We start from the raw sequence: 22,908 nt of genomic DNA, 5'->3' as shown, positions 1-22,908 counted from the left end.
GGTGATGGACAGGGAGATCTGTCGTTTTGCAGTCCATGGGGTCACAAAAAGTCAGACACGACTGAGCAACCGAACTGACTGACTGATTAGCCTCTTATGATCCTTTGCATTTATGCCATATCAGTTGTTATGTCTCCTTCTCCATTTATACTATTAGTTATTTGGAATTTATGGTCAATTAATCTATGACAGGGAAGCCAAGAATATACTCTGAAGAAACAATTGTCTTTTCAGTATATGGTATTGGGAAAACTGGAAAGCCACGTGCAAAAGAATGAAACTGCAACCTTGTCTTTCACCATACACAAAAGTCAAGTCAAAAATCAATTAAAGACTTAACAGCTAAAGTCATAAAACTCCTAAAAGAAAAAAAATAGCAATAAAGTTTCTTGGAAATTTTTTTTTTGATACCAAAAGCCAAGGCAACAATAGCATAATAGTAAGTATAACTTTATTAAAGTAAAAAGATTTTTAAAAAGAAAAAGGAAAAGACACCTCATGGAGTGGGAAAAATATTTGAAATCATCTTTCTAATTAAAAAAATATATTAAGAACTCACACAAGTCAGTAGCAAAAACAAAAAATGCAATTAAAAATGGACAAAATATCTAAATAGACATTATTCTAAAGAAGGTACACAAATGGCCAACAGATACATGAAAAGGTGCTCAGTGTCACTAATCACCAGGGAAATGCAAATCAAAGCAACTGTGAGCTCTCATGTTGCAAATGTTAGAAGCAATGGTAACAAAAGGAAAGGAATAACAAGTATTGAAAACGATTGTGCACTGCTTTGGGAGTATAAATTGATGCAACCATTACAGAAAAAAAGAGCATAGAGGTTTCTCAATAAGTTAAAAATAGAATTACCATATAATACAGAAATCCTACTTATAATTTATTACATTGTTCAGTTCAGTTCAGTTGCTCAGTCCTGTTCAACTCTTTGCAACCCCATGGATTGCAGCAAGCCAGGCCTCCCTGTCTATAAACAATTCCCAGAGTTTACCCAGATTCATGTCCACTGAATAGATCATGCCATCTAAATATCTCATCCTCTGTTAGCCCCATCTCCTCCTGCCTTCAGTCTTTCCCAGCATCAGGGTCTTTTCAAATGAGTCAGCTCTTCGCATCAGGTGGCCAAAGTACTGGAGTTTCAGCTTTAGCATCAGTCCTTCCAATGAATATTCAGGCCTAATCTCCTTTAGGATGGACTGACTGGATCTCCTTGCATTCCCTTGGACGTGTCTTCTCTTGTCTTCTCCAACACCGTAGTTCAGAAGCAGCAATTCTTTGACGCTCAGCTTTCTTTATAGTCCAACTCTCACATCCATACATGACTACTGGAAAAAGCCATAGCATTGATGAGACAGACCTTTGTTGGCAAAGGAATGCCTCTACTTTTTAACATGCTGTCTAGGTTGGTCATAACTTTGCTTCCTAGGAGTAAGCATCTTTTAATTTCATGGCTGCAGTCACCATCTGCAAAAGTCTGCCACTGTTTCCACTGTTTCCCTATCAATTTGCCATGAAGTGTGGGGCTGGATGCTATGATCTTAGTTTTCTGCTTATCTGAACAAAACATCACATGAAAATTAAATTGTAGGTGAATATTCTTGATGTGCAAAGATGCAAAAACCCTCAACAAATATTAACAAACTGAATTCAGTAATGCAGTCAATGGATCATACAACCTGATCAAGTGAGATTTAGTCTAGGAATGCAAGGTAATTTCAACATCCACAAATTAAGCAATGTGATACAGCTAATTAATAAAAAAAAAGGACAGAATCATATGATCAATTCAATAGATGCAGAAAAAGCATTTAATATACTTTTATCATAAGTGCTCTCAACAAATCAAGTATAGAATTAATGTACTGCAACATAATAAAGGCCAAATATGACAAATCCACAGTTAACATTATACTCAGCACCAAAAACCTAAAAATTATTTTTCTAAGATTAGGACCAAAACAAGAATGTTCACTCTCACCAGTTGTATTCAACATAGCACTGGAAGTCTTAGCCTGTGAAACTAGGCAAAAGAGGTGAAATAAAAGACATTCAAATCAGAAATGAAGTAGTACTATCTTTATTTGCTGACGATACAATATTACACATAGAAAATATGGAAGTCTCCATCAAAAAAAACTATTAAAATTTATCAATGAATTGAGTAAAGCAGCAGGATGTGAAGTCAATACACAAAAATCTGTTGCGTTTTTATACTCTAACAACAAACTGTCACAAAGAGAAGTTATGAAAGAATCCCATTTATAACGGCATCAAAAGCAACAAAAGAACTACAAATGGGTTTAACCAAGGAGATTAAATATCTGCCACAGAATATCATAATACACTGATGAACAAAACTGAAGGAGAATCAGGTAAATAGAAAGATATTCTGTGTTCACAGATTTGAAGAATTAATGTTGTTAAAGTGTCCATACTACCCTAAGCAATGTACAAATTCAGTACAGCCTCTTTCAAAATTTTAATGGCATTTTTCACTGAAATAGAACACATATTCTTAAATTTGTATAACCAAAGCAATCTTGAGAAAGAAGAGCAAAGCTGGAGCTGTCACTATTCCTGATTTCAAACTGCAATCTTAAAGTAGTTCTCATATTTGACCTACTTGCAATTTGTAAGCTTCTAAATCCTCTGATTAAAATAGTTACTATTTCTTCTAGAAGATGCAAATATGAAATAACATGCAGAAAGCATATAATGCATGCTTGTATAGAAGATGTAAAAGAAATGTTATTCTTTTCATTTATTTCTTCACATATTAATGTGTAAAGTATGTACATAAAACTGAATGATATATTTTAAATCACCTTATAAATTCTATGTCTTTTTGACATAGTTTCAGCTTTATAAAAATGTTGTTTTAAATAATTAATTCAAGAAGTTTGTGATTAAATAGAGTTTCAAAAATTTAATTAAAGAGTTTAAAACATAGATATAGATATTGAAAATATGCTTTTCCTACTTAGGATATTGTCAGTGTTATAAACTTCTGTTTGTTGAACATATTCTGCAGAAACTCAATATTCCATCTCAAAGTAAATTTTAAGGAACTTACAACAACTTGAAGAAATTCAAATTTGTGAATATATTATTTAATACAACTAAAATACAGATAAAACAATAAATAAAATAAATTCTTTGAAACACTAAAAAATTTGATTGAATCTTGCTACTTTGAAAAGAAGTAAATAAGATAAATTTAGATATTGTGATGATAATAAGGTATCAATAGAAATCACACACTCACCAATGTTACACAGAAAGAGTGAATATTCAAAATACAAAAAAAAAAGAGGAAGAAGAAGTACATTTTTTATTTTGGAGGGAGTAACATCTTTTTTAATTTTGATGACAAAATTTGATGTCATTAAAATTATTTGATGAGACAGTAATATATGCCAAGTTTTTTCCATTGGATTATTGCAAACTTAAAAGCAGCATTAAAAGGTATGCATTTTTATGTCATCTTATATATCTGAACTGCACTGATACATATGAAAACTAAAACTCAAGGAAAATTAAACTGCCAAATTTACACAGAAAGAAAGTAACAAAGCAAATATTGTAGTAGCATTTTACTGTACCCAAACTTGTGATTTCTCTATTCTTCCTCACTATCATTTATTTCTAAAATTCCAAATAAAAGATAATCTTAGACTTTTCAATCTGAAAATAAATCATGCTTACATAAAACTATTATTTTAAAAATAAATAGAACATTTGCTTAGGTAAAGGGTGATTAGACATTTTGCCTTCTTCTTCCCATTAAGTACAACTTATAATCCTGAAAATTATGCATAAAACAAGTAGAAGACTATTAAAGTTAGAGATGTTAGAAAGTTAGAGACCACATGAAGAGCCTGAAATGAAGTACCCTGGTATCAGAGGACGTCTAGTCAGGTTGAGATAGAAGGTAGATGTACTCCCTCGCCACGCCCCCCACCCCCCCACCAACAAGCAAGCAGGATAAAGCAATTGGAGATTCATTCTCTGTGGCCCAAGATGAAAATAGCAGGACAATTGAGAGAGGGGTCTGGGCCCTGCCCAGATAGAGGATAAGAGACCACATATTTCTCATTCTAGAAGTCAGGAGACCTCCTAGACTTCACATGGGGAGAAAGATTCCTTGGAGGTCAAAAGGAAAGTGATGCTAACTGATGCCAAGCTACCTGTAGGCCTCTTCAGTAGAATCCATCTTGGCTAAGAGATTCATGTGCACAGATGGAAGGATCCTGAGATATACCAAATATGGACTCTGAACCAGACAAAGTAAAATGATGTGCCAAAGGCAAACCAGAAGAAATGCCCCATATAAATGACTCAAACTACCACAAGCCCTGACTTTTCCTTTGAGTCCACTCGTGCGTCAGACTTCACACACTGTACTCTTTCATTCTTAATAAAGACTCTACCTGTTTCACTGATTTCTCTTTTTGTGGGAATTCTTTTCTGTAAAGCCAAAGGGCCAGGGCCTTGACACTGACCACTGGTATAGTGGCCAGGATTTGGCGCTCTCACCACCGTGATGAAACCTTAATCTCTGGTTGGGAATAGAAACTCTGCTTCAAACCACTGCAGGTCAAGACTACCTGAGATCAAGGTCCAGACAGGCTTGTTTCTTTGGGTGACGGTGATGGGTGATTTCTGAATCTAATCTTATGCATCATAAACTTCATCTGTTTATATACAGTTGAAAAGTTATCTATTCTTAATATAAATAATGAACTTTCTGCTGATTAGTTCAGTAAGTGAAGGCTTTTTTTTTTTATACTCTAACTTTGTAAATGGAAATTTGGAAAGTTAAAATTTAGTGTTTGTTTAATTGGCAATTTATTACAAGGTTTCTTCAGTCAGTCAGTTCAGTCATGGACAGAGAAGCCTGGGGTGCTGCAGACCATGGGGTCGCAAAGAATCAGACAAGTTTTCTTATAAACTTATTACCATGTGTATGTAATTATTTGATTCAGGAGAAGGAGACATGATATACACATCAGTCCTCTTTCTAAGCTTTAGAAGGTACAGCGGACATTTTTATTCCATCTCCATTGGCTTTCAGTTTAGCACACTTCCCTGTGTCTAATCTCTTAGAGTTTCCAAACAAATTATATAAAGTTACAGAGCCATCTTCCTTAAACCCTGTCTTCAAATTGACAGTCTTGTGCCTAAAGGCCCAAGTGTTTCCATTGCCTAAAAAAAAAAAAAAAAAAAAAAATACATGTGCTAACCTAAAAAACAGTTCCATTTTGATTGACATCTAATTAGCTAATGTGAAGGGAATTTGTTTTAATTCATAGTTTCATCACAAGCAGCTCTTTGTGGGAAACCATCTTCAGCAGGAAACCCATTTTCTTGTCACTTTATCAAAGCTATATTGTAACTAGTTTTTAAACCAGGCACCTCCATGCTCTCCTCTTCTCCAACACAAGCACCACTTTCAAATCTTTTAATCACACAATACCTTGCCTAAAGTGTTGTTGCTTTCTATAGATCAAAGAAGTAGGAATGAAGAATAAATAATTAACAGATGACCAGACCTCTTCTCCAGATTCCCTTTTAGTAATCTTGCAAACAAACTGTGTGAATAAGAGAGCATCTAAAGAAAGATCACAAGAAGTTGTCAAGCCTGCACACAAGCCTGCGCACCATGAGGAATGGAGATAAATATGACCCGGTCTCCTACCTTCTTTTCTCATCTCCACAAATTTCCAACATGCTGATTAAAGACAACTTTTCTTTCTGTCAACAGTCAATTTTGTAAGTGGTAAGCAGCGGGTTCCAACTTGACAACATCATATCATGCTTTGGAAAGTTCTTGTTGCTAAAATTGAAAGTAGATATTTTTCCTAACATTTCTGATGTAAGTTTTGTATGAACTGGGATCCAAGTTTTAGTTCAAACCAGAAATTTTTGTTAGACTTTGTCTCATTTTAAATAATTTTGTCTTGCCAGTTCTGTCATTTCTCTTTGAATATTTGTAATAATAGTTAAAACCTGCATTGAGTATATCTACTGTTACAGCAGGTGGGTGGCTAGGTATGAGCAAAAAAATGGGCCCAGGGGCCACGTGGCAGGAAATCACACATCCTTTGGTAGATGAAGAAAAGCAGGAAACCCCAGGAAATCACACATTTAGGTGATAAGTGTCTTCAGTGCAGACAAAAAAAAGAGGAGGAAAGGCAAGAATCTTCTGCATCCCAGTGCAACCTATTGCTCACTATACTCTTATTACTATAAAGTTAGCCTTGTAGATAAGAAATATCCATCATGCACTGATGTCATGACCCTCTGACCTAAGGTAAATAAAGATAAAAATTTCTCCTCTCCTCAGGAAGTTGGAGCTGGGATGAAAATCAGGAAATATGATCCCCAAGCTTCTCCTCCACCATTGAATATTCTACCCCTTCCTTTGTATGCCCCTCATGTGCGTGCGTGGTAAGTCCCTTCAGATGTGTCTGACTCTTTGTGACCCTATAGACTGTAGCCCACCAGGCTCCTCTGACCATGAGGATTCTCCAGGCAATGATACTGGAGTGGATTGCTACGCTTTCCTACAAGGGATCTTCCCAACCCACCTGGACCGCTAGCCAAAGAAACCCAAAACAGCAGCTCCTCGCCTGTCTGCCTGTTTTCCCTCTGAGAGTGCATTTTTGGCTTAAATAAACTCTCACGTTACTTTTTTGGGCTTCCTTGGTGGTTCAGATGGTAGAATCCACCTGAAATATGGGAGACCTGGGTTCCATCCCTGGGTTGGGAAGATCCCCTGGAGAAGGAAATGGCTACTTACTTCTTGCCTGGAGAATTCCATGGACAGAGGAGCCTGGCAGGCTACAAGTCTATGGAGTCACAAAGAGTTAGACACAACTAAGTGACTTCATTTTTCACTTTACTTTCTTAACCTCCTTGCTTTGTTTCCAATTTTTTTCACCACAAGGCAAGAGCCTCAGATTCACTGTGAACACTACTAGTATATTTCATTTTCTCCCTTCCTCTTTTGTTTTCAGGTTCTGGGAGGCAGGGGTCAGGTATGATCCACTGAGATAATTTTTTGAAGATGAGGTATTTAAGGCAAATATATTCGATTCTGCATCACCTGGCTCTATTCCAAGCCCAGAATGGTCCAGAGAGATCTCAAACAATTTGAGCTCATTTATTTTCAAGGAAAGTAATTCCTATTTGGAAAGAAGGTTATTACATCTGCTCTAGTGTAAGAAAATCAAACAAAATAACACAACTCTTCCAAAGAAAGAAATGGAGAATGAAAAGGGACCAGGGTAAGAAAAGTTGGCTGTTACAGCATGTACATGATAGGATATTACTGGCTTCAATGGTGGACATTAAGATTTGTCTACATGATAATCATTAAATTCATTGTCCTCTCTTGGACTTGGTCAGACTCACTTCAAGCTATTAGCCTGGCTGTAGATTCTGTGCAACTTGGAGCCAAATAAAACCAGTTATTCATGATTGGAAGACATTAAACAGCAATATGTCCCCTAATGAGTAGTTTTCTGTGCAATCTTACATCGATAATTTAAAATAGTGTTTTGAGAATTGCCTGCCAGTCCAGTCATAAGGACTCTGCATTTCCAGTGCTGGAGGAATGGATCTGACTCTTGGTTGGGGAACTGAGATCCTGCATGCCATGTGGCACAGTCAAAGGAAAAAAATAAAAATAAAATGGTGGTTTGAATGCTATTGTGTTGAACAATGTGGTGGTTAGGACTTTATGTGGATAGATAAGCTGTTCTACAGTATCTCACTCTATTGCCAGACAATAGCTCCTCAAAAAATATTAAATATAGTTAATATTTGATTTTCCAATTTGGCAGACCAGGAAGCTATTTTCCTTCCAATTTTCTACTTATGAAACTATGAACATATGCAATGTTATAGATATATGAAATTGTGAAAGCATAAGAATTTTTCATCTATTAGTTATATATTCCAAATTAATACATCACTTTTTTGCTTTTCAAAGTGTTTTAAATCTCTAAATTTTATGATGGATGTGGAAATTTTGAGCCAATTATTTTGGGAATGTAAGTTATTATCTTCTTTTTACAAATGAAAAAAAAAATTGCCCATTTTTTATTGTCAGTGATAAGTACCAATAGAACTATTTTCTCATTCTAAATTGTATGTTTTATTTAGTTATTTTAAAATACAGTTTTGGAAAAAAGTTAATAATATTTCCAAATCTTATACCATTCTTTTGAAAATGTGTATTTAATGGAATTTTCCTCTATATTTTGAAAAGGCAGAATCAAGTGCTATATAAGAAAAGAAGCATGTCATTTTTTATTACATCATAATATATTAATCAAGGTTTCTAACTCTTCAAATAAAAGATGTATTGAGAATTCAAATTAAGAACAAGATAGAATAAAATGTGTCTGCTCTAATGCATATTATCTCCAATAAAAGAAACATACTTGCCAGCATATTGGGGAATATGAAGTTTTTCATCAAGTAACAGATAGTGAATGGTAAGTATTTGCAGAACCTTTTATTACTAATCCAAGGGCTAAATGTCTTGGATATAAATGTCTATGAAATTCTTTATATGATGCTGTCTAGATTCATTGATTTAATGGACATTAAACAAAAAATGAAATATTTATAGATTTAAATAGGTTTTTTTAAAGTATTTTTATAACCAAAATTACAATTTTGTAACATAATCAATTCTTTAAGAATAGTAGGAAAAAGAAGACCTTTAAAAACTAGACAAAAGACATAAACAATTAATTCATTAAAGAGTAGTATAAGTATCCATTAGACATATTTGAATCATTTTCAAGCTCATTGAAATGAGCTTGTAAATATAAATAAAGTGAAATACATAATGCAAGAATGATATCAGAATTTCACTGAGAATTCTGGAAATTGCATGTTATATCTGACTGGTGACATTCAGAAAGTATGAATCAAAAGTCTGAACTGTGTACACTCTGACTTAGAAATTACACTTTTATATTTATGTTAATTTAATTAAACATATTAAGTTAATATATTTATGTAAATTTAATTATAGAATATATGCAATTATAATTAGTTATAGTGATTATATTTATTATACAGAAAAACCATAAATGTTAGGCTTTTCACTCAGTGGTACTCCACCATGGATCTTGGCTCCCAAAGTTACAGCTCTTCAGGGGCCCGCTTTTACTGATTTTTGCTCTCCTATGCAATCCGTCTTCCTAAGGTTTGGCCACAGTCTCAGGATGATTGAGTCTGAAGGGTTCTAGTCACACAGACATCCAGGACCATGAACCATATCTAACTCCTGACCTCCTAGCGACAAATGTTTAAGAGAGGAGAAATCCATTCTCCTTTCCCATTCCAACATAACTGGCCTTCTTCAAGGTAAAGATCCCATTATCTCAGACTAAGTTGGTACCTTCTTTCTAGTGATACTATGGGAGTTAAATGGTGTGTGCATCTGATGAATGTAGGAGGTTTGGTTGTTCACTTCTGCCACTCAAGAGGAAGTTTTTGGTTGTTGTTCAGTTACTCAGTCATCTCTGACTCTTTGTGACCCCAAGGACTGCAGCACACAAGCTTTCCCTGTCCTTCACTATTTCCCAGAGCTTGCTCAAACTTGCATCCATAGAGTTGGTGATGCCATCCAACCGTTTCATCCTTGTCACCCCCTTCTCCTCCTGCCCTCAATCTTCCCCAGCATCACGGTCTTTTCCAATGAGTTGACTCTTTCAATCAGTAGCCAAAGCATTGGAGCTTCAGCTTCAGCTTCAGCATCAATCCTTCCAATGAACATTCAGGGTTGATTTCCTTTAGAACTGACTGGTTTGATCTCCTTACAAAGTTAATGAGGTATGGGGTGGAGACTATAGCAAAAGTCAGTTCTAAGTCTGGCAAAGATAAATATAATATTGTCACAAAAATTTCAGAAACTTCTCAATACATACTTGTTATTTTAGAAGTTTTAGATTTATTAGAAAATTACAAATATATTAAAGTATTCAAATGCACACTACACCCAGTTTATTCTATTAACAACTTAAAATAGTAAGATATGTGATTTGAAATTAATGAATCAATATTGCTACACTGTTATTGACTATGTCCAGAGTTTATTCAGATTTTTTTAGTCTTTAAAGTTTTTTTTTTTTTTCTTCCAGTTTCAAGATCCCATCCTGGATAGTAACTTAAAATGTAGTTGTCATGTCTTCTTAAGTTCATTTTGGTTGTAACAGTTTCTTAAATTTTCCCTGTTTTTGATGAGCTTGACAGTTTTAAGTTATGCTTGTCAGGTATTTTGTGAAATGAGCTTGAATTAGGATTTGTTTCATGTTTTTTTCATGATTAGGCTGGGATTATGGGTTTGGGGGAAGAGGATGGCAGGAGTAAAGTACTGTTTTCATCATATCATATCAAGGGTACCATCTACAAGATTTATGACTGTTGCTGCTGACGTTTATCACCTGAGTGAGAGTGTCAGGTCCTTTAAAGCACTTGTTTTCTTCCTTTCCACTCTGTAGTGTGGCAGGAAGTTAGTACGTACAGCCCAGTGTCAGAGACTGAGGGTTATGTCTCTTCTCTCCTGTTTATTTGTTTAATCATTTACATCAGTAGGTACTCATGTATTTATTTTATACTTTGCATTATAATAAAATAAAAGATCATTTATTATAATATTGGACTTGGTTAACTCCTATGGACTTTGATTCACCATTTCTTGTCTTTCTGCCACATACTTTGAGATGCTCCATGAAGTTCTTACATATTTCCTACTTCAGTCCTAGAATCAGGTATTTTCCTCATGGAGCCTTGATTCTTAGCATTGGAGACTTGTGTGAGAAACAAAGGTCTGGGTGCTAGGAGTGCTTATTGTAACTGAGGTATCATTGCTTCTAGGTCCTCACAACTGACAGAACAAAGGACTATGTGTTTGTGCATCCTATCTCATCTGTGTGATTATATTTGTAAGTGTATATTCATATATGTAAGTATATATATAAATGTATATGCATATATATTTATGTTATGAGAAGTTAAAACATAGAGATGAAAAAATAGAAAACAAACATGGTTACTGAAGGGGAAAGAGCAGAGCAAAAGAGAGATAAATTAGGCATTCGGATTTAACATATACATACTACTATATATAAGATAAATAACCATCAAGAGCCTACTGCATGGTACAGGGAACTACACTCAATATTTTGTAATAACATATAAGGGGAAATAATCTGAAAAAGAATATATATACTCATAACAAAATCACTTTGCCGTATACGCAGAACCAACACAACATTATAAATCAAACAAACTTCAATTTAAAAACTAAACTGACAAAAAAGGTAACTTACTCTCAACAAAAATGGACATTGGTCTTGAGTATTTAAAACTTAAATTGTAGGTGCTCTGCTAAAAAAAAAAAATGAGTTCATATAATATATCTAGCGTTAATCCATTCTAACCTCTTCCCTTTGCTTATCTGTAAGCTTTAAGTCCAACAGTGAGAAATCTGTCTCCCTCTATCCAGCATCCATTTACCTAGTTGCTCAATTCCAGGATACAGGTAGAGCGATACCAGAATTATTGGCCTCTAGCTTCAAGGTGAATACCTGCATCAACCCAGTTAAGTAGCTTTGTATAGTTTTATTTGCTTTTAGGCTTACAAACTTCATTCATCTCTAGTTAGGCGAGCACCTTTTCCATTGCCCCGTCAGTGAAATTGTCTTAAACATCTGGACTATTGTTAAAACACTATGTTGAAAGTCTGCATTCTGTCCTGAAGTCCTCTGACCTCCGAGAAATATGCATTTCAATTTTGCTTACATTAAGATTCTCTGTGCTGTAAAGTTCTATGAGTTTCGAAGAAAGCATAGTGCCATAGATCTACCTATAGAAAATAACTTCAGACCCTACAATATTTTCTATATTTCATCTATTTAATAATCCCTCTTCCACTTAAAGCCATTGAAACCAGTGATATTTTTATGTCTGTATTTTTGCCTTTTCCGGAATATCATAACCTGATGGGATTTCTGAAAGAAAAATCTATGAACGTCTTGGTGCCACTCAAGTCTGCATACCCCAGGAGATTTTTACTCTTATGATGGTACAAATGCAATCTGCAACAGTTTGCCAAAAATGCCATTAAAAGTGTTCATATTAGTTTATGTTTCCAACAACTTCTTCCCAGATGCACAGAGCTCCACTGTGACTCTCTGGATTTGCCTCGTCTTCCAGCTTCTGGGGTGGCAGTTTGCCCTGAAACTTCAAATTTCTCGTGATTCTAAGTATTGTTGTTGCTTTTTAGTTTGTCTAATTTTACCTTGTTATAAGGATGGGAATGAAGACCTTCTAGTTCTTTACATGTTGGAATTGAAACCAGAATTCTCAGGGGCTTTTCCAACATGTAAGTAAAGATGTAGGGAGTAAGATAAATGAATTTGGAACTCTATGAAGAGATCTGGATTATTGATGTTTGTGTGCATCTTGGATACAGGTGGCAATTAAAGCTAAGGGATTGGATAAGACTGCCTGGGGGAGAAATGTTCTTGAGCCAGGATCAAGATCGATACATGTCAAAATTTAGTGGTGAGTAGGGCTGCCGTCTATGGGGTCACACAGAGTCGGACACGACTGAAGCAACTTAGCAGCAGCAGCAGCAGAAGATGAACCAGCAGAGGTTCTGAGGTATCAAAAGTGTTGAAAGGAAATATAAGACATTGCGATACCACAGAAGAGTGTTTTCATATGAAACAAACCAGATGAAGACTAAAGAATATAGCCATTTAATTAGAATTCCACCCAGCTGTAATATTGGAATTATTTTAGTAACGGATGTATTGACTAGTTTTAAACAGTTAATGGATCATTGAGAAAGAGTAAAATGTTGAAAATAGACTGCATTTTAAAGGTTGGAGTTAATGGATATATTTAAGTGTATTGGAAAGGATGTAATTATAAAGATTTAACAGTATGGAAGAGAAAAATCATAATCAATTTAGATGGATGCTGATGAAAGTATTTGTGAAATTAGGCCTGGGAAATCATGATTGTAAAGGAAAATATAAGGACAAATACATATCCAGAAAGAATACCCCAAAATATTAGCAAAGATCATTTCTGGTTGGTGAAATTATCTGATATATATATATTTTTTAATAAGCTCTTTTCCCCAAATCATCTGTCATTGATTGTATGCTAGTTTGTAGTTAGAAAAAGAGAAGAAAAAAAAAATGACAAAAACAAAAACAATAAGAAGGAGGGGACATATGTGTACCTATAATGGATTCATGTTGATGTATGGCAGAAACCAACACAATATTGCAAAGCAATTATCGTTCAGTTAAAGATACATAAATGAAAATCAACTGAGTCTCATCCATAGCTTTTCTCTGACTTGAAATTATGTGAATGATAGACTCAGGTCCTCCTTTCATGTAGTTTGTATCCTATGACAGTGAAGAATATGAAAATCTTAATATACAGTGATAGGTACTACTTAAGATTTGTATTTGGAAGCTATGAAAATAGTCTGATTAGTCACATAAAAGAGCTTTTTGCATAATATGAGTGCTGTATCCATAACAAAAATAGGAGAATCATTTACTTTCATAGTGGCTATTTTGGTGAAACTCCTTACTTTATGGACGTCCAAGGAATGAGTCTGCCCTTGTCCCTATATTGTATATTGATTTGTTCCTCAGCAATCTCAAGTTTGACATTGACTACCAAGAAGAATTTAGACACTATATAAAAAAAAGCTATGTTTTTTTTCATTATTTATTGAATTCATGGCTGCAGAAAGCAGGTCTTATTCAAAATCCCATATAAGTTTTGCTTGCCTACTCCTTTTTCTCTTTCAATTCAAATTTTAGTACTTAGAGCTTACCCAAAAGACAAATTTAAGAAATCATGAAGTGGGATTTTTCTTTTATTAACAGACTAAAGTATGAATAAATGTATTTTATAATATACAATGTTTTTAGTAAACAAATTTAACCAAAAATAAAAGAAAGAAAAATAACTTCATTGTCTTTCCTTCATTCTTAGTTTGTTTAATTTGTATGTTAATTATAGTAAATTATAGATAATAGTCAAACAAAAATGGCTTGTGCTTTTCTTATTTATGGACTTAGTTTTGCCTACAAGGAATGTATTTTTTCAATTTCAAATTATTTATGACATATTTACATAGGTATTCCAGTCAAATTTAATAAACAGTAGTGAGGATTGGAATGGAGATAAAGTATTTTTCAAGCATTCATATTGTCCATGGGCCACTAAGAAACTAGTATATTCAGGGCAGGTTTGTTGACAGATTTCTATGTGAAAATTTTAAAAGACTAATGATTTGATCAAAGCTTTTTGGATGTGACCTCTCCTTTCCAAAATAAACTCACTTCCTAGCCTGGAATTAGAGATTCTCTATAATTTGAAAATAAATTTTTCCCCTAGCATTGTTTATCACCATTTCCTTTCATATGATATTAGCATCAAATTGAACTCAATCTCAGGCACTATGGGGATTATCACACATGTTGTGAAAGTTACAATTAATGCAGTTTTACTGCATAATCAAAGAAGACTTGAGTCTCAAAATTCAAACCATGGCAATGACATCTCAAAAATAGTATGTAAACAGAATGAGATTGCAGCAGGAAGCGCAAACCACTTTATTAATCAGTACTATCTTCATTTAATTCACTGTTAAGTGTCTCCGTTAAATAACATTCCCTCTCTGGTGTTCATCATGATCTTGGATGATTAAAAAGCATTTGGATAATATCTGTAATAAAATTAGGCTCACTGAGTGATGTATACCACTGAGTTCTGGGGACCAAATGAGACAAAAGTTCCACCTGTCAAATTAAGTGCAGTAAGTTAAAGGAAATTAAAAATGTGTTTCCCCAGAGATGCAATAGATACAACTTATTGTCATGTTTTTTCCTGTATCATCTCTGAAGACAGATGCTGTCAGCTGTTTGTGAATGAGCATTGAAAAGTGTCTTTGGAGAAGTAGAGAACAAATCCAAATAGAACGTATGTTCCATTAAAATCAATTCCCAAGCAGTCCAAATTGAAGTTGACTAAATACATTTTTTTTCTTTTTGTATGCTTCTCTTAGTTTCAAAAAGGAGATTTTTCTCATATAAGCATCTACATATTTGAAATAAAAGTATTAAATATGTTATAGCCTCTGTTTCAAAAGGATAGGCTTTCATTTCACTGTGTCCAGAAGGCAACATGTTCCTTTAACCTCAAAATTCACATAATTCATGATCCAGGGAAGTTATGGGTGGCACCAGAGTTTAAATCAAGGCAAGCATTTTGTTTCTCTTCAGAAATGCAAGAATAAGATGACATCTAAATAATACAATTACAAAATCAATAATAACAATGCAAAACTTGAGATCCCAGAAAATTCTTTGCATTATAATGTCACATTGACCTGGGAGCTGAAAGTAAGGTTTATGAGGAAGTTCATTTTAGAGAGTCATTTGCTTAGTGACTAGTCATGTGGTGGCAAATACGTGTGATATCCTGGCAAGAGAATGCACTTGAAGTCAATAAAGTGCCTGTGTTTAAGGCATTAAATATTAGTTAGCTTTGAAGGCAAGTAAAGGCTAATTTAAATCCCACTATCCCAGGTGACGCAAGTGGTAAAGAACTCACCGGCCAATGCAAGAAAAGTAAAAGATGTGGATTTGATACCAGGTCTGGAAGATCCCCTGGAGGAGGATATGGTAACCTCTTCCAATATTCTTGCCTGGAGAATCCCCTGGACAGAGGAGCCTGGCAGGCTACATAGTGCCACAAAGAGTCAGACACGACTGAAGCAACTTAGCATGCACACACAAGCACATGATTATGGATCATCTTTCTGAATGTGACATTGGACAGGATGCATAAACTCTCTGACCTTCACTTTTTTCATTTATAAAACGAAATTTAAAAAGGAGGGAAAGTCATCCTACCTCATGGGGTTATTATGTAGAATAAATGAACTATGATCTTAACACATGTAGGATCCTCCATGATTAAGCTCTTAACAGATATCGTTTTCTTCTTCCACTCCCTTTGTTTTTCCTTTCTCTTTTTCCCATTATGATTCAAATGAAGATGGGATTACTGTCTTCACAGAAGTGCTTGTGAGCATTAAAAAAGTCAAAGATTGCAAGTGATACTATTTTATAGTGTTAGTTATATTACAGAGAATCGTGAAGCAACCTGATTATGAAACAGTGCAGGTAAAGAAGAGAATTAAATCCACTCAGATAGAATATTTCCAGGCTTGAGGCATAATCATGTAGGATATATCATGACTGAGGGGTTGGTAAATATCTGCATATTTCATTTTTATTCATCTCCACTCAATCTCCTTTCGTCCTAACCCACAGTCCATCTGCCCCCAACTATTTAGGAGCCTAAAGCAATAGTTATTATTACAATTACCTCTGGCCTTTTTATGGCCTTCTGTGATTGGGTTTGGGAGATAGTTTCGTTTGGGCATGGGCAAAACACACATTTCTTAACAGGACTTGCCCAAAATATCTTCCCCACTGACATTCTTAAGAATCAGAGTTTTTATTTTTATTATTTTTTAAATTTCTGGTGGGAATTTAACTGATGGCAATCTTTTTTTTTTTTTTTCCCTTGGCATGAATTCATGTATTCAAAATGGGAAGCTCATTTCAAATAGTTTTAATTATAGAGAACAGAGATTTGTAACATGGCTCCTGGCCAAATTTAGATGTAATGTGATACATACCTATACATACATATACATGAAGACCTGTATATAATATACATTACATATATTAATCATAACATCCGTCTCTGTATATCATAATGAATTTGCAGGGAGACCGTATGTCCAAGGTCACAGAAAAAGTGATTAGCAAACAGAGTGGTAGATTCCATCTCAGTTTTATCTGGCTACAAAATTTGGGCTTGGCATATTAATTTTTTCTTTTAGGGACATCTCTCCATAGTTTGGATACTTGATATGTAAAACTTGCTTTTGTAAGAGAGAGAAAGTGAAAGATCAGACACTTTTAAGCACTCAGTTGTGGGAATTTCCTCCCAAACTAAAACATAAGAAATAAGGGTACAGGTCACAAAAGTTTATTGTTGCAGATGTTGATTATAATCTCACTGCTTGAAAAGCTTTTAAATTGAAGTACCTTGGTATTGCATGATAAACTACAGAAGACCAACTAAATATTTCTATTGAATGTTTCCTTTAAATGAAATGTTAAGTTTATACATTCAAGCTGTCTCTATTTGTGGATTTTCAACTACAGAAATTCTACAGATAATATAGGCCTTCAATTTGTGAACTTTCAAAGATTTGAGCATGTGTTCACATGTCAAATCACATAAGTTAGTTCATGTTTCTTGGGTACCTTGTTAGATGTGTGCATACTGCATGTGTGCACAAACACAAAAGTGGTTGTGCTTTTCTGTACTTTACTATACAGTACTATGTGGAATACAGTTAATACAGCATCATTACTACAAGTCCAGGACGTACAGACGCAAGTATAAAAGCAGTGGTGATGTAGCTGGTATTGCTAAAAGCACCAGCTGTTGTACTGTAATACTATACTTTTCAATGCATTATATTATAATATTAAACATGCTTTCTTTACTTTTGTATTGGTTTTTATGTATTATATATGTGAAAATTATTATAAGCCTATTACAGTATAGTACTGTATAGCCGATTATGTTAGTTTGGTGCCTAGGCTAACTTTGTTTGGCTTATGAACAAATTAGACTCATGAATGCATTCTTAGAACAGAACTCATTCTTATGGAGGGGACTTACTGTATTTATGAGCCACATAACATCATTTTTTTCATTAAAAATAAAAAGAAAATTCAAGCAACATTCAAAGAATACACAGCTGGAGAGAGGCAACCAATAATTGGAGACTTTCCTCCAATTATTCTCTAGAAGATGATGATTCCATTTAATGCATGTTTTCAACAAAAGGGTTTATGACTGCCACTAAATTGAGTGCTTTGATAATAGGTCTTATCAAATTTTAATAATATGTTAGAAAGGATTTTTTAACCTGAACACATAAAACAAAACATTAAGGCAGTGGAAGAGAAAAAAAAAAAAAAAAACAGTCAATTTACTAGCATTATTTTCTATAAAAGGTTAATCAGAACAGTTCTGTGATTTTTTTTTCCAGTTCTAGATTTAGCCTTTGATGTGTACTACAAGGTATACTGAGATATAATGAAACAGAAACCCCCAGAATCCAGAGCTGGGTTTTATACAGGCCTTCTGCAGTTGAGGCTACTGACTTTCAACACCTCCTACAAGAAGCTCAGTGTTGGAGAACAGAAACGAGGCACTCTGTACTTTGGAAACAGGTCTTCAGATAGTCAGATATTTTCAGAAGCTGATTTTATGAGTCCAATCCTTACGTCTCCTCATGTCTAGAGTTCCTTATGACTAACAGAAAAATTTTGCTAAGTGCTTAATTGCATAAACTCCCCTTAACCAAAATCATATATATATATATAGACCTACACCTCTCTATCTCTTTGGAACAGTTTTTCAGAGCTACTGAGGTGTTATCTCCTGGGCTGCAAGTCTTTATTTTTTCCTGAGATAAAACTTAACTCTCAACTCTCACATTGTACATTTCATGAAGTTGACAATTGTTAACTGTTACTATGATTTATTGTGCACTTGGTTTTATTTATTCCAGACACTAGGTTCTTCCACCGCATGATGTTCCACATGTACTGGGTACCAGTCTAGATGGTGTCTGTCATCCAACCATGATTACTAAAAAATATAGTGTAATTGTACCATGTTTCATTGAGCCATCCTAATTTTAGTCCCTGGATGTTAATACTAGTAAAACAAAGGCTGACTTTGCTTAAAAACTAAAGTATCCTTTCCCTCTGATTTGGAATTACATTTCTGTTTCAGAGAGTTTGGCCTCCAATCATTTCCTGCCGCAGTCCTTCCTTACTGCACTGGGTGGTGAAGGAGAACACAACATATTTAGCTGTTAACCCCATCAGATCCCTGAAGGAAGTGGGGAGTCCTAAAAGACATGTGTCCTCTGGGGAGATGTGGCTGTGGGGACATATCCAACAATCGGATGAATTAGTAACTTTATCAGTGGTACTCATGGTGTCAGATGGTGGGTACTTATAAGCTGGAGCTATTGAACAACAAGGAAAACCCTTAGGATAGGTGTGGTAAAAATGAGAAATGACTACATGAGAAGAAAAGGTGCAGAGAAACAGAGATTTTGCTGGACAGGGAGGGCACTGATGCCTGGAAGGGAAGTTGTTCTCAGTGGCCCATTACCTTCCTTAAGGTAATTTTTATTGGAGTGGCAAACTTTACTTTCCCTGGGATTCCCTAACTCCAGATCTGGGGATCTATATGTATATATATATATATATTTTTCAATTTCTGGGGGATATTTAGGGCTGAACTGTCCATGTCTTATATAATAATACATAGTCCAGCCAGAAACATTCCTTGGTTTTGGTTTTCAGGGAGAGTAAAAGTTGTCCCCATGGCTGAGAGAAACCCCTTTTCCCAATAATGGGCTGGGACATTCAGGCATGACTAGAAGTTTGTGGATTATAAGAATCTTTCCCAGGTGCAATTTCAAGGGGGTGGTGAAAGGTTTTAGATTTGGCCTTCCTTCTACTTCTATAATAGAGCAAGTTTCATGGTGCAAGGTGCCCTGCATGAACAGTCAGGATATAGTAAGTGGCTCCAGTATCCACTACATACTGGATAAGCTTTCTTACCATGTCAATCATCACCCATGTGTTCCTCCCTTATAATGATAATGACCATCTTCTGGGGAGTCTTGGGAAGGCTGGGTAATCAACAACTCGCATGATTTATGTTGGAGAATTTCCTTAGTCCCTTGAAACCTGGGAGCATTCCTTCATCCAGTGGCCCATCTTCTTGTAAGGTTTGGGGAGAGTGCAAATTAGCTAAGAGGGTGTGTTCAGGCTTTCTTGGCCCCAAGTTTTGTAAATAAGGACTATGTAACAGCTGGCTCACTAATAGCACTGCACATGCACATCATGAGGTACTTGCTTGGGCATAAGCTACTTTGTGCTCTAGGGATATATGAGCTACACATAAAAGCAGCAGCATTCACTGCTGCATCGTGGCTGTGTCCTTTGGGTCAGCCACTGGAGGAGAGAATATAGCGTATCTGCTGCTATGGCTGCTGCTCCAGGCAGGAGAGAATAAACATGTCTGCAGCTCCTACGGCTCCTCAAGTCTTCTTCCAGCCTCTTAGCTTGCGCCTTGCCTACCCTGGGTTCAACAAACAGTGTGAATGGTGTGAACAGCAAGAAAACTGGTGTCACAAATAGGATCAACAACACAGCTGAAGCTGGCAGGATAGCCAGCAGGTAAAGGAGCCTGAGGCTCCAAAGGAAGGAGGAAGACAGTGGCCACTACATACTATGTGATACTGTGTGGGTGTTATCCTCTTGGTGTGAGCTCCAGTGGAAGACTGGGAGGCAGTGGACAGTTCACCAGATAGTGCTGAAAAGGCGTTAAAGGCAGTGAGTTCCCATTTGCCAATGGAGGCAGCATGGACTGCCGCTGGCACTGTGGGATGGATTTCCTGACTACTCTGAAGGTGAATATGGATAGTGCTCTCCGTGATGCCACACCAGTGCACACTGTGCAGAGACACTTGGAAGAACTAGAGCAACATTTATTGGCATTGGAGCAAGAGCCCCGCGGCCCAGAAGAACCCAGCACCTCTGACAGTGAGGCCTTAAGCGACTGTGACGATGAATGCTATGAGATTGCAGGTCCCTGCTTGGCAGTGAGGCCAGTTTTGCAGCAGACAGTGAAGCACAAGCGGCCTGTGGCCTGGGACAGGGGAGTGGGGGGTGGGGGCATCCTCAAGGGGCCCCCAGTGCGACTGAGTTCACGACCAAAGGCCGTATACTCAGACAGAGTTGGTCAACTTGGGTAGGCACTTTCAGAATGAGCAACAGGAACCCTTGACAGTTTGGCTTCTGCGACTCTGGGACACAGGGTTGGACCCCTCGCTTACCATGGGGCTTACCGTGGTTCCTTCCTTAATTCAGTCTGTTCCTTTCCTCTTCAGCCTGGGGTCTATTGTTGAAGATACTGAAGGTTGTGCAATAAGGCTGAGAGAGGCTCAGGGTGCTATAACAAGCTTTTGAAGCTTACAACAGATGTCAGGGGCTGATTGGTTGACAAAGTAGATTGCAAATACTATATGTCCCTTCAAAGTGTTTGGGTCTATATTTGTTACTTTCTGAGGGAATCTACCAATCAGGACTGAAATAGTGTTGGTTTTTCATCTTGACCTTAGGTGATCTCTTTAAGGTTACCATAGTTAACAGGTTTAATTATTCACCTCTTCATCCCTTTAATGAGGCAAAGGATCATGTGATCCACACTGATCATGCTACCATACTGGCCTGGCTGATAGTCTCAATTGGGATCCATTGGAGGCACTGCTGTCAGGCTCACAGGGTACCAATATGGTTGTACAACATGTAATCCATCACTTTATATTTGACTCTGAGACCAAAGGGTACTCCAGTGGTGCAGCAGTAGACAATATTTAGATCCTTCCAAGTGTGGCCAAAGGAGAGAGTCCCTAGAATTCTTTGGTGAACTGGCTAGATTTCTCTGAAAATGACCTAAGCAAGTATGGCACTGCTTGAGGTCAGTCAAAGAAAAACGGGTGTGTGCGTGTGTGTGTGTGTGTGTGTGTGTGTGTGTGTGTGTGTGTGTGTGTGGTGTATATAGTGTGTGTTTGGGATGTGTGTGTGTGGTGTATATAGTGTGTGTTTGGGATGGGGGGAAATGGTAGCCTGAGGCAGAAGTCTTGTATCTGCACTTAGGGGGATAGAGGGCCTGGAATTCCTGCAAGAACATTCCCAATTGTGGGACCCCAAGGAATCAAGGAGTACGTCAAGGCTGTATATTGTCACCCTGCTTATTTAACTTATATGCAGAGTACGTCATGAGAAACGCTGGGCTGGAAGAAGCACAAGCTCGATCAAGATTGCCGGGAGAAATATCAATAACCTCAAATATGCAGATGACATCACCCTTATGGCAGAAAGTGAAGAGGAACAAAAAAGCCTCTTGCTGAAAGTGAAAGTGGAGAGTGAAAAAGTTGGCTTAAAGCTCAACATTCAGAAAACAAAGATCATAGCATCTGGTCGCATCACTTCATGGGAAATAGATTAGGGAACAGTGGAAACAGTGTCAGACTTTATTTTTTTAGGGCTTCAAAATCACTGCAGATGGTTACTGCAGCCATGAAATTAAAAGACGCTTGCTCCTTGGAAGGGAAGTTATGACCAACCTAGATAGTATATTTAAAAGCAGAGACATTACTTTGCCAACTAAGGTCCATCTAGTCAAGGCTATGGTTTTTCCAGTAGTCATGTATGGATGTGAGAGTTGGACTGTGAAGAAAGCTGAGTGCTGAAAAATTGATGCTTTTGAACTATGGTGAAGATCCAACCAGTCCATTCTGAAGGAGATCAACCCTGGGATTTCTTTGGAAGGAATAATGCTAAAGCTGAAACTCCAGTACTTTGGCCATCTCATGCGAAGAGTTGACTCATTGGAAAAGACTCTGATGCTGGGAGGGATTGGGGGCAGGAGGAGAAGGGGATGACGGAGGATGAGATGGCTGGATGGCATTACTGACTCGATGGACATGAGTCTGAGTGAACAGTGGAAACAGTGTCAGACTTTATTTTTTTAGGGCTTCAAAATCACTGCAGATGGTTACTGCAGCCATGAAATTAAAAGACGCTTACTCCTTGGAAGGGAAGTTATGACCAACCTAGATAGTATATTCAAAAGCAGAGCGAC

The sequence above is a fragment of the Capra hircus genome, chromosome 2 (assembly GCF_001704415.2).
Source record: "Capra hircus breed San Clemente chromosome 2, ASM170441v1, whole genome shotgun sequence".
Taxonomy (NCBI): Eukaryota; Metazoa; Chordata; class Mammalia; order Artiodactyla; family Bovidae; genus Capra; species Capra hircus.
Note: the sequence above shows the minus strand (reverse complement) of the source record.